This window comes from Mastigoproctus giganteus, chromosome 14, assembly GCF_048544385.1.
Source record: "Mastigoproctus giganteus isolate SK-2022 chromosome 14, ASM4854438v1, whole genome shotgun sequence".
In the NCBI taxonomy this organism is placed as follows: domain Eukaryota; kingdom Metazoa; phylum Arthropoda; class Arachnida; order Uropygi; family Thelyphonidae; genus Mastigoproctus; species Mastigoproctus giganteus.
In genome coordinates, this window is record NC_143588.1 from 38,691,175 (window position 1) to 38,704,589 (window position 13,415).

A 13,415-nucleotide genomic window follows, 5' to 3' on the forward strand; every position below is an offset into this window, starting at 1 on the left:
AAGTGTGTTGATTTAACAAAAGCTGTAGATTTCGAAGATATAATTCAGTTGTATACTGCGTGTATTGTATTTTTTGAATCTAATTGTTTTTAAATGCAATTGTTTAATTGCATATTTTCATTACATCATTAACAACCCTGCCGAATTTTGTATTGTTTGCAAACTTAGACATTAACCCTGATATACCTTCATCAATATCATTGATAAATACAGAAAACAACAATGGGACCAACACTGAACCCTTGGGGACTCGACTAATAATATTAGTCCACGAAGAGCAGTGTCCATTGATTACCACTCTCCATCTTCTCCCATTCAATCATCCCTTTATCCATAGCAGCAACTTGCGCTTAATACTATACTGCTCCAATTTGTGCAGTTGACTTCCATGTTCCACAATATCAGAAGCTTTCCTAAAATTCAAGTATATGATATCAAAATTATCTTTTTGATATTATATACTGCAAGGATGCTCTTTAATGTGGTAGATGACTTTCATCAACCGGTGAAATACCACGACTTTGCTTATACCACGACTTTGCTTATACCACGGCTTGAAGTGGTGAAACCCATGTTTAGTCTCTAGAGCAAAGTTTCCGGCAAACCCCCCCCCCCCCCCATACTTCTCCTTCAACCCATGCACGGTACTAAGTACTATAGGTTTTGATACCTTTCATGTTTGGGGTTTTCATAAAAAAAAAAAAATCAAATTGGTCAGACATGACTCACCCCCTAACAAACCCATGCTGTGTCCGAATTATTACTGCAGTCTTGACTAGACGATCTTGCAATGCATCTTTAACCAGTGACTCCATTATTTTCCCTGGAACAGAAGTTAATCTAAGGTCTGTAATTATTTGTCTCTCCCTTTGATCCCCTTTGTAAATTGGGGACACATTTGCACATCTCCAGTCCATGCGGACCTCCTCTGAGTCCAGGGAAGCTTTCATTATTATGGCTATGGGTTTGCTTACTTCCTTTGCTGCTTCCTTTAATATAACTGGCTAGATCCCATCCACCCCAGGTGCCTTTCTTATGTTCAATTTCAATAATTTCTCCTCCACTTTGCCTTCAGTTATTACAAAATCATTTAGCTCCCTACCAGAGGTGGCTGATCTTCTGGCCTCCACTTCTCTACAGACTTCCTCATTTGTGTATTTAGATGCAAAATACCTCATTCAGTTTGTCAGCAGGTTCATCGACAATTGATATGTCAATGTCAGGTGGACCAAATTGATTCATACTCTTCTAGAGTTTACATAAATAAAGAAGTCTTTACTTCTTTATTTATGTAAAAGAAAAAAGAAGTATTTTTCTTTGTATCCTTTGCCAAAGATTTATCATAATCCCCCTTTGCTTGTCTGACATCCTTTGTAACTTGATTACAGACTATAATAATTCTACCATAGGCATCTGTGTCTCCTAACAATTTATATGCGTCCCATGCATTTTTATTCTCTGAAACACGTCTCATTAGTTCATCTGACATCCATTTAGATGTAAATCTTGAACAGTATTTCTTAGTTGGCATGAAAAGCCTTGTAGCCTAAAGACTAATTCCTTGAAGGCTTCCCATTTATAATTCACTGTTGATAACATAATCAGTTGGTCCCATTGTATAGAATTTAAAAAATCTCTGAGACTAATGTAGTCACCTTTACGAAAGCAAAAACCCTTCCCTTTACCCCTCATGGTAGTTACATCTTTAATTAAATTCCACATCAGTGCACTGTGATCACTGCCACCTACTGGTACCTTTATTTGCAGATTCTTAATGCATGAAGAATCACTGCTGATAATCTTGATCTAGGGCATTATTCCCTCTAGTTGCCTGAACATCTGCTGTAAAAAACAATCCTCCAATAAATTCACAAATGTCTTCCTAGTGTGTGAGTGACCAACCCACAAGTTTCAGTCAATATCTGGGAAGTTAAAATCCCCAATTATAAGACAATCTGATTTACTGGCCCACTCTATTTCTCTGTATAGTTGTTCATTGTACTCATCAGGGGCATTATGCCTATAACACACTCCTACTCTGGATTTTTCTTTCCCAGTGCTTATGTCACACCACACTGACTCAGCATTTTACTGTCCACCCATATCAGCTGGATGTACTTCTGTAGGTTTTATGTGTTTCTTAACTAACAGCATTTCCAGTCTTCCCTCTGACCTTCCTGTACACATCGTAATTCCCAAATTCCAATTTTGCATTCCATTGTGATACCATGTTTCTGATATCCTAACAATATCCTTGTTCGATGTCTTCACCAGCGCCTCAAATTCATCAAATTTATTTAATCTACTCCTAGCATTGATGTAAATGCAAGTATACATCCACCTAATCTTACTCTTAGTTATCCTAACACAGCCCATGTATTTACTGTTTCCATGATAATTCCCAGCAGTCCTGAAAATTCCCAGCACCTTACTTTCCGGTCTGTTGCACATTCCAATAGAAGCAGTGCAAGAATCATTTCCACCTTTGCCTATGACTACTGTTAATCTATTAGTCTGTGAATCCCCTCAAGCTAGCAGTTTTCTGGCCCACCTAACGCTGCCTCAATAGTATCAGCCACACATTCTTGCACCCCTTTTATTTAAGTGTATCCCATCCCCATTTAAACAATCTTTCCTGTTAACAAGCACAGGTCAGGCTGAGAAAAATTCTACCCCATGAGCCTTGCACAGTCTCTACAGGGCCGAATTGATTGACAAGGCTCTCATTACATACTCCCTCCTATCATGTCAGGGCAAAATTGCAGACACTTTCAAATTTAACCCGAACTCTTGACTTTTTTTTCAACATTGACCTGTACTTGCTAATTAAATCTGCAGATCTCCCACTCTTAATGTCATTTTTGCCATCATTAGTATCACTATACAGCAATATCACCCTTTGTGCCCTTAAAAATATCTACTGTACAACGTGATCTACTTTTGCCCCTGACAGACATACCCTGGTCCTGTTCCACCTATCCTTTTTTGCACAATATATTTTCCATCTTCCTGACAAGAGTCACCAACAATAACTAGCATCTGTGGGACCAGCACATTCTGCCCTGAAGATTGCCGCTCTGTTGACTAATGCTCAAGAGTGAGCTCTGGCACTGAGTTGGGCATCTGAGAGCTTGATGGGTCCTCCATTTTAATTCTTTCAAGGGCTTCTACCCTACTCTTAAAATTCTCATAGACACACATCAAAACCCTGAGGTGGCACCTAATTTCTTGACATTTTTTGGACCTAAGAGACACAAAGACATTCTCTTTGGCTATATCATGTCCTGTTCCAGAAAGTTCCGCAAACATTTCACAAGTTGCACATTTTTTTTAGGCTGTGTTGCGTTGGAGAATTGCTCCCTGTGTTTCTTCCCCAAGCCACAGCACTCCCACTACTTTGTCCCCGTTGCTTTGCTGCTCGAGTCTTGGTTATTATTTCTCTGTTAATATGATTTAATTAATTAACAGTTTAAAATTAATAAGGATAATAAATTTATTTGATTAATAGACCATACTATACTATACTGTACTAGACTTGACTATACAATACTATTCTATGCTAATGCAGTGATACATATTGCAGTGATATTCAATTGAATTGTGAAAGTTTCATAAGTAACATAGATGACATTGGTAATCTTATTAATTATTATTATTAATATTCATATGATGCAAGGAAGCCTGAGGCTTATGCTGCACCAGGAAAAAAAAAAGTTCCCGAGTAACCCTGTGTGTGTGTGTGTGTGTGTGTGTGAGAGAGAGAGAGAGAGAGAGAGAGAGAGAGAGAGAGAGAGAGAGAGAGAGAGAGAGAGAACAAGAGTCAGAAGTAGAAGGGAATCACCAAGAAAGAGAAGAACGATGATATCCAGCTCAGGACCCTGGGTGTGTGTCAAGCCCATACTCACCAGATGTGAGCCCCCGGGATTCTATTGCTTATTCCCTTATTCATGTTATTCCAGCCCTTATCAAGAAAAAAATTTATATCAAGAAAAAAATTTAACTTCACAGGTGAAAGGTTACAATGTACACAGGCATGATTGAATCACCATTAGGGTGGTTATGGAGAAGTAACATACTCTTGAAACATACTCTTCTATGGGCACATCTGGAAGCAGTTGCAATTCGTATTGTGATTCATCTAGCACTAACATTAGTATCACTATATTTTACTCTGAATCACTACCATGAAGATTTATTATTACAAGTCCCACCTGCCTTCTGTATTTTGGCGGACATAAATGCTCACCATTCCATATGGGGATCCCATCGTACAGATGCAAAAGGTCTCGTGATAGAAAAATTGTCACATAAACAAAATCTCACAGTCCTAAATAAGGATAGTCACACATACTTACATTTTCCACTGGCATAAGCTCAGCCATTGATATATCCTGTTCACCAATCCTGAATGCATTTTTTGAATGGACAGTTTCTGAAGACCAACTAAAACAGTGATCATTTGCTTGATATGCAGAATATTAACAAAAGTTATTTTTTGCTGGATTCCTGGACTTACAGGCTTCCCAGCTAATGAGCATGCTGACAGAGCAGCAAAAAACTCTACAAAATGTAATTTTGTCCTCAAATCAAGTTCCATATATTGATTATAAAACTGTAATAAAACAAGCATGTAAAAATCAGTGGCTACAAGTTTGGAAGAATCAACTCAATAATAATTTGTTTCAAAGAAAACATGAATTTAAACTATGAAAATCAAGTTTTGAACAACACATATTGGACACATCCACATAACCTCTACATCTGCTCACAAAAGGTGATTCTCTGGCATATCTAATTGTAACTCTCAAATTACAGATATATCACATATCATAATGAACAACTTTTTATCTCCTGTCACATCTACAGAAGCTTCATTGAGAAATTTCTCAATGCCTATACATATTCAGCAATGGAATCTGCTTTAGATTCAGAAATACAGATATTAACTGGCAGAATCTTAAACAGAGGTTACCCCCTTGCTGCAATAAACTGAATTAAGGTACAAGCTAAGGATAGGATACAAAAAACTTCAACTGATATAGAATACAAAAAACTACACCAACCAACAATAGTAACATTAAAAAATACTTTATTTCTGTCCCATATGTTGAATAGTGGCACAAACGGCTTAATAGATTCTTTCAAGATACTGAATTTAAATTGTGGCCAGACCAATAGGGAAATTACATGCTGTGCTGAACAATCGCTCAGTTCTTTCCACTTTTGCAACACAAATCAATGACCTGGTATACATTTCTTGCAGTGATTGTGACTCGTCTTATCAGGGCTGAACGTGGTGTGCACTAAATGCGAAAGTAAAACAGCATGCAGCCTCAGTCCGTGCTTCTTGTTCAGCAACACCAGAATTAAATTACCTATTAACATTTGCTATCCATATCTAATCTCCAATTCATGGTCGTTTCCACACATGTGCAAAGACAAATAATCTTGCTATTTAAAATCCAGGTACCAGGCACAAATAGCAAGATTATTTGTATTTGCAAAAAATACTCTAATTTCCATTCCTGTGATCAAGACATAGTTGAAAAGCCCTGTCATCTTCAGGAAGGAAAGTTTTTTGCAAAATTTACATTAAACCTTTTTTAATTCTCTAATTAATTTTTTAATTGTGTTTAATCATTTTTAATTTATTATTGTAATCAATTTTGTGTTAATTTTATATTTGTTTTAAATTCTGGAGAGTGTCATATGGAAGTGTTTTACTTACCATATTGAGGTAAATTTCTCTTATTCTTCTACAAATACAGTTATTAACTCTTGAAAAATTGTGGGAGATATAAAATAATGGCTTCTTTCAAAGTTTCTATGAACACCCAAAATAAGTATGTTGATTTGATTTGAATGCATTTTTCTGCAGAGTGGCAGCAAATAAAGAGCTACTGTTATTATTTGAAAATTTAATGCAGTATTACTCAAAGTTAAGGAGTTTTCAGCAAGACATAACTCTTCTTTCTTTGTTTTCAAATGCAGTGCTCTGAATATAGGGGAACAGGGTTATTCACGTGTGGGAAAAGATTTTGCAGCTCCAGCAAATGATAAGTTTTTGATAAATTTTTATTATTTTGTTGACTTAATTTATTAAGTCGACGCTGTTTTATTGACTTAATTGTCATATTAATTTATTTTCTAAAAGTAGCTTTATAGTCCTAGTCACACTCCTTGGTTTATTTTGAATTTATATAGAGATTTTGTAGGTTACTACTTAGTATCCGTGGTACCTTGTACCATTCAAAACTTGCTTCAGAGTAGAAGAGTAAAGCAACAAGCATAAAGTAGAGGTGTTGTTGTGGTTTGGGGGCAAAACAAAGGGAGCGATTCTCCAATGCATCACAGTCAAAAAAAACGTTCAAAATGTGAAATGATTGCAGACCTTATTGGAACAGGATATGATCTAGCCAAGAGGGATGTCGTGTGTGCTAGCTAGGTGAGTGTGAAGAAATTAGGTGCCAACTCAGTATTCTGATGGGCATCTATGAGAGTTTGAGGTGTTGGGTAGATGTCCTCAAAGGAATTAAAATGGGGGTGCATCAAGCTCTCAGCTGCCCAACTCAACGCCAGAGCTTACTCTAGTGTATTAGGCAACACCGCAGCAATCTTCAGGGCAGAATGCGCTGGTCTCACAGGAGCTAGTTATTGTTGGTGACTCAGTTATCAGGAAGATGGGAAATATATTATGCAAAAAGGATAGGTGGAAAAGAACCAGGGTATATTTGCCAGGGGCAAAATATTGATGTTATAGAACAGATATCATCTTTTAAGGACACAAAGGGTGATACCGTAGTACATGTTGGCACTAATGACATTAAGTGTAGAAGATTTGCGACTTACTTAACAAGTACGGGTCAATGTTGAAAAAAAATCGGAATTAGGGTTAAATTTGAAAGTGCCTGCAATTCTGCGTAGACATGATAGGAGGGAGTATATGATGAGAGACTTGTAAATCAGTTCGGCCCTGGAGAGATTGTGCAATGCTCATGGAGGAGGATTTTTCTAAGTGTGGTCTGTGCTTTTAAACAGGAGAGAGTGTTTTTACACTGTGATTGGATATATTTAAATAGAAGGGATGCAACAATATTTGCTAAGGCTATCGAGGGAATGTTAGGTGCGGCAGAAGACTGCTAACTGGGGGAGGATTCACAGACTAATAAATTAACAGTAGCCACAGGTAGAGGTGGAAGTGATTCTTGCACTGCTTTTATTGGAATGAGCAGCAGCCTGGAAAGCAAGTTGCTGGGGATTTCAAGAACTGCTGGGAATTATCATGAAACAAGTAAATACATTTAAAAAAGTAAATACATCAGTGTTAGGGTAACTACACGTAAGATCAGGTGCATGTACACTTGCATATAGTAAATAAATTAGATGAAATTGAAGTGCTGGTCAAAGCATCAAAGGTGGATATTGCTGGGATATCAGAGATGTAGTGGCATACAGATATAAGGAATGCAGAATTGCAATTTGAGGAGTACAATGTGTAAAGAAAGGATTGACAAGATAGGAAGGGAGGAGGACTTATGTTGTTAGTTAAAAAGCACATAAAATCTAAGGCAGTGAATCCAGTTGACATTGGTGGAAAGTGCAACGTTAAGTTAGTTTGGTGAAAAATAAGCACTGGGAAAGCAAAAATGTGGGTAGGACTGTGTTATAGCCATAATGACTCTGATGAGTACAATAAACAACTATACAGAGAAATACAGTGGGCCACTAAATCAGAATGTCTTATAATGGGGATTTTAACTTCCCAGATTACAGAGAGTGATAGTCAATGGACACTGCTCTTGGACTAATGTTATTAGTGGAGTCCCTCAAGGTTCAGTGCTGGGCTCATTGTTGTTTTGTATATTTATCAATGATATTGATGGAGGTATATCAGACTTAATGTCTAAGTTTTCAGATGCTATAAAGATGGCATCTGAAAATGACATCTTTGTCATTTTCAGATGCCAATTGGGTTGTTAATGACAGTATGCTATTGCAACAGGATCGAGAAGAGTTGGGCAAATGGGCTGAGAAGTGGCAAATGAGATTTAACATTGACAAATGCAAAGTACTGGATATGGATTGCAGTAACCCCAGAGAAATGTACCAACTGTTTGGTACTACACCAAGGGTAGTGGAGAATGAGAAAGATCTGTGAGTAATTGTACAGCAGATGTGGAGTTTTCTGAGCAGTGCAAACAGGCATGCCAGAGCATGCCATGTGGTTTTGTCAATGATATTCTGGAATTTTGCTTGGATGGAGAAAGAGGCAATTATTCCCTTGTATAAGGCAATGGTCAGCCCACACCCTGAGTACTGCATGCAGGTCTGGAGGCCTCATTTTAGGACGGATGTAGAGTTGCTAGAAAGAGTACGGGGAAGGCCAACAAAACTGGTCAGAGGAAAATCATAAAGGCTTACATTCTGCAAATTACAGCATCTGGAGACTAAGCACTGGCAAAGTGATCTGATTGAGGTGATTAAGGCCTTGAATGGTTTGAACAGGATCAATGCTGATGGGATTCTTCTTCTTGCTGAGATTACGAACCTGAAGCATAAATCTAAATTGAGGAAAGACAGTTGTAGAATAGATGTGCAGAAATTTGCCTTTAGCCAGGGGGTAGTTAGCATTAGTAGAAGAACATGATGCAAGAAAGCAAGCTTTTACAGCATCAGCCCAAAAAAAAAAAAAAAAAAAGAAAGAAAGAAAATACCTTCCCATTTCACTGATCCATTCATTCCAAATGTTTGTCTAGTTCTGTCTTGAATTTATTTAAGCTATCAACCTCCACAACAACAAATGGAAGCTCGTTCCAGCAATCAACTACCCGCTGACTAAAGACAAATTTCCACACATCTATTCTACAACTGTCGTTCCTCAGTTTGAATCTATGCTAAGTTTTTTAATCTCAGCAAGAGGAAGAATCCCCTCAGCATTAAGCCTGCTCAATCCATTCAAGGCATTATACCCCTCAATCAGATTGCCTCGCAGGTGCCTAGTATCCAGAAGCTGCAACTTGCAGAACTTAAGCCTTTCTTCATAAGAGCACCCCCTTTGTTCCCTCTACCAGTCTTGTTGCCCTTCTCTGTACTCATTCTAGCAACTCTGCATCCTTTCTAAAATGAGGCTTCGATTTTAGGAAGTGCAGTACTCAACACCTTGAGTACTGCACCTGTATGCAGTACTCAAAGTGTAGCCTGACCATTGCCTTATACAAGGGGATAATCACCTCCTTATCCCTGCTCGCAAAATCCCTGTATATTATTGACAAGAGCTCATAACCTACTCTGGCAGCTTGTCTGCACTGCTCAGAAAACTTCATATCTGATTGCACAATTACCCCAAGGTCTCTTTCATTCTCCACTACCCTTAGTGTAACACCACATAGTTGGTACATTTCTCTGGGGTACTGCTCCTCATATGCAGTACTTTGCATTTGTCAATGTTAAACTTCAGTTGACACTTCTCAGCCCATCTACCCAACTTTTCCAGATCCTATTGCATCAGCATACTGTCATTACTGTTATTAAGCACCCTCCCAACCTTTGTATCATCTGCAAACTTTGACATTAAGCTTGATATACCTTCATCACTATCATTGATAAATACACAAAACAACAACGGGCCCAACACTGAGGGACACCACTAATAACATTAGTCCACGTAGAGCAGTACCCATTCCATTCACCATCACACTCTGTCTTCTCCCACTCAACCATCCTTTTATCCATTGTAGCAGCTTGCCCAAAATGTCATACTGCTCTAATTTGTACAGTAGTCTTCCATGAGGAAAAGTATCAAAAGCTTTCCTGAAATCCAAGTATATGATATTAAAATTAGTTTTTGCATCCAGTTCCTTTGTGACCACATCATAGAATCCAATCAAATTGGTCAGAGAGACTTCCCCTTGACAAACCCATGCTGTGTCTGAATTATTGCTGTAGTCTTGTCTAAGTGATCCTGCAATGCTTCTTTAACCAATGACTCCATTATTTTCCCCCGGAACAGAAGTCAAACTAACTGGTCTGTAATTACTTGTGTCACCCTTTAATCCCCCTTTGTGAATTGTAGATACATTTGCACATCTCCAGTCCATGGGTACCTTCCCTGAGTCCAAGGAAGCTCTCATAATTATTGCTTAGGGTTTGCTTACTTCCTTTGCTGCCTCCTTTAATATAACTGGATAGATCCCATCCACCCCGGGTTCCTTTTTTATCTTCAACAGTTTCTCCTCCACTTTTCCTCTCAGTTATAATAATAATAATAATAATAAAAGGGGCACAATGGCCCAGTGGTTATGATACTGGACTACCAGCCTGATGGAACTGATGAGTACAATGTTCATTGTACTCATCAGAGTCAGGCCTATAACAAACTCCGACCCTTATTTTTCTTTCCCAGTGCTTATGTCACACCAAACTGACTCAACATTGCACTGTCCATCTATATCAACTGGATGCACTTGCTTAGATTTGATGTGTTTCTTAACTAATAGCATAACCCTTCTTCCCTTCCTATCCTGTTTATCCTTTCTGTACACATTGTACTCGCCAAATTCTAATTCTGTATCCCAACAATATCTCCTTTGGATATCTTAACTTTAGTTGATTGCTGGAACAAACATCCATCTGTCGTTGTAGACGTTGATAGTTTAAATTAATTCATGGAAGAACTGAACAACCTTTTGGAGTGAATGGATGGGTGAAATGGAAATTTTTTTTTTTTTTTTTTTGGCTGAAGATGTATAAGCTTGATTTCTAGCATCATATGCGTCTGCTAATGCTAATGGTAATATTTTGGGATTGTCTCAATCCTCACGCACCTAATGTGCAGTTAATAAATTTGTATTTTCTAGAATAGATGTTGGAATCAATTTAACATTGAAAAAGTAACCTTGACCAGGTTTGCCTGTTTTATTAGCTTAAATATTAGCTTAAAATGGCATAAACTGAAAGGAAGCAAATCATAAATAGCATCTGACAGATTACTCTATAAGCTGGAATGTGGTGGGAATACTGTAAATTCACTATTGTAAGATGGATGGAGGATAGGAGGCAGAGGGTTGTGATTAATTTTCAGCTTCAGATTGGTCTGTGTTTAGGAGTGTGCATCCCCTACTCCTAACTGTAGACCAACCTGATGATTGGTTCTTAGACCACATTTATTTCTGATTTTTATAAATGGCAAAGCATTAGTATTAGCAGAGGCATACAATGGAAGAAATCAAGCTTATATAAAATCAGTCCAAAAAAAAAAAAAAAAAACCCTTCCCATTTCACTGACCGAATTCACTGCAAAAATTTTAGTTCTGCCTTTAATTTATTTAAGCTGTCCACTTCTACAATGACAGACAGAAGCTTGTACCAGTAATCAACCGTTGGCTGAAGACAAATTCCACACATCTATTCTACAACTGTCTTTCCTCAATTTCAGTTTATGTAGATTCGGGTTCATAATCTAAGCAAAAGGTAGAATCTTATCAGTGTTGTGCCTGCTCAAACCATTCAACAGCCTTATAATACACCTCAGTCAGATCACCTTGCAGGTGTCTAGTCTCCAGATGCTGTAATTTGCAGAACTTAAGCCTTTCCTGATAAGAGCGCCCCTTTGTTTCCCTCACCAGTCGTTGCCCTTCTCTGTACTCGTTCTAGCAACTCTACATCCTTCCTACAATGAGTCCTCCAGACCTGTACACAGTATTCAAAGTGTGGCCTAACCATTGCCTTATACAAAGGGATAATCACCTCCTTATTTCTGCTACCAAAATTCCTCTATGTCATTGACAATACTCATCGACCTGCTCTGGCAGCACGCCTGCAATGCTCAGAGAACTTCATATCCGACTGCACAATTACCCCCAGGTCTTTTTCATTCTCCACCTCCCTCAGTGTAGCTCCTCAAATAGGCCTCTGAGGTTGGGTATATTCATATTACGTTCTTAGCGTTTTTTCCACCAACCTTTCATGGAGTAAAATAAAATTAAAATAAAATAAAACAAAACAAATCTTGATAACTATATTTACAATAACCTGTATTTACAAAATTAATATACGTATTACAATATTAAAAGTATTAAAACACAAGATTAAAATGCATTAAAATATACTAAGTTAAAAGCGATAAAATCCCGTAGCTTTCAAAGGCTCCAGCCTTCTTCTTCAGCAGTACTCTCTATTATTCAGTACACCTTTAAATATCAGCAGGGTAATGGTAGGCATCACATGTTTCCATTCTCACGTGTTCCGCTCTCTTGCATTGTGGAACCGGAAGTGGCTCGAACGGAAGTCGTACGGAACCGTTCATCCTTTTTTAGGATAATAGTCTCTAAAAGGGGGTGAATCTGTACACCCCTATCCCTATTAATGTTGGTTGTAGAGCTGATCCGCAAACTCTCGAGCCACTTACGGTCCCAGAACCTATGCGCCCGATCGGTGATAGTGGCATCGTCTGGGGAGATCTGGTGCTGCTTCTCCCAAAAATGTTCGGCCACGGCGGACTTGTCATATTCCGCATTTCTTATTGCTTTTTTAATTTCTTATTGTCATATTCCGCATTTCTTATTGCTTTTGCAATAAGAAATGCGGAATATGACAAGTCCGCCGTGGCCGAACATTTTTGGGAGAAGCAGCACCAGATCTCCCCAGACGATGCCACTATCACCGATCGGGCGCATAGGTTCTGGGACCGTAAGTGGCTCGAGAGTTTGCGGATCAGCTCTACAACCAACATTAATAGGGATAGGGGTGTACGGATTCACCCCCTTTTAGAGACTATTATCCTAAAAAAGGATGAACGGTTCCGTACGACTTCCGTTCGAGCCACTTCCGGTTCCACAATGCAAGAGAGCGGAACACGTGAGAATGGAAACATGTGATGCCTACCATTACCCTGCTGATATTTAAAGGTGTACTGAATAATAGAGAGTACTGCTGAAGAAGAAGGCTGGAGCCTTTGAAAGCTACGGGATTTTATCGCTTTTAACTTAGTATATTTTAATGCATTTTAATCTTGTGTTTTAATACTTTTAATATTGTAATACGTATATTAATTTTGTAAATACAGGTTATTGTAAATATAGTTATCAAGATTTGTTTTGTTTTATTTTATTTTAATTTTATTTTACTCCATGAAAGGTTGGTGAAAAAATGCTAAGAACGTAATATCCCTCAGTGTAGTACCACACAGTTGGTACGTTTCTCTTGAATTACTTTCATTTGTCAATATTAAACTTCAGTTGTCACTTCTCAGCCAATCAGCCTAACTTTTCTAGATCCTGTTGCAGTAGTATACTGTCTTTACTCTCATTAACAACCCTGCCAACCTTTGTACAATCTGCAAATTTGGACATTAAGCTTGATATACCTTTATCTATATCATTGATAAATACACAAAACAACAATGAGCCCAGCACCGA

The 13,415-nt window shown here is 38.1% G+C and overlaps 1 protein-coding gene across 2 annotated transcripts in view; it reads left to right on the forward strand.

Moving 5' to 3' along the window:
* LOC150075071 (V-type proton ATPase 116 kDa subunit a 1-like) overlaps positions 1-13,415 on the forward strand; it is a 431,757-nt gene that overhangs the window by 271,838 nt on the left and 146,504 nt on the right. The gene's annotated exons all lie outside the window — the stretch shown is intronic.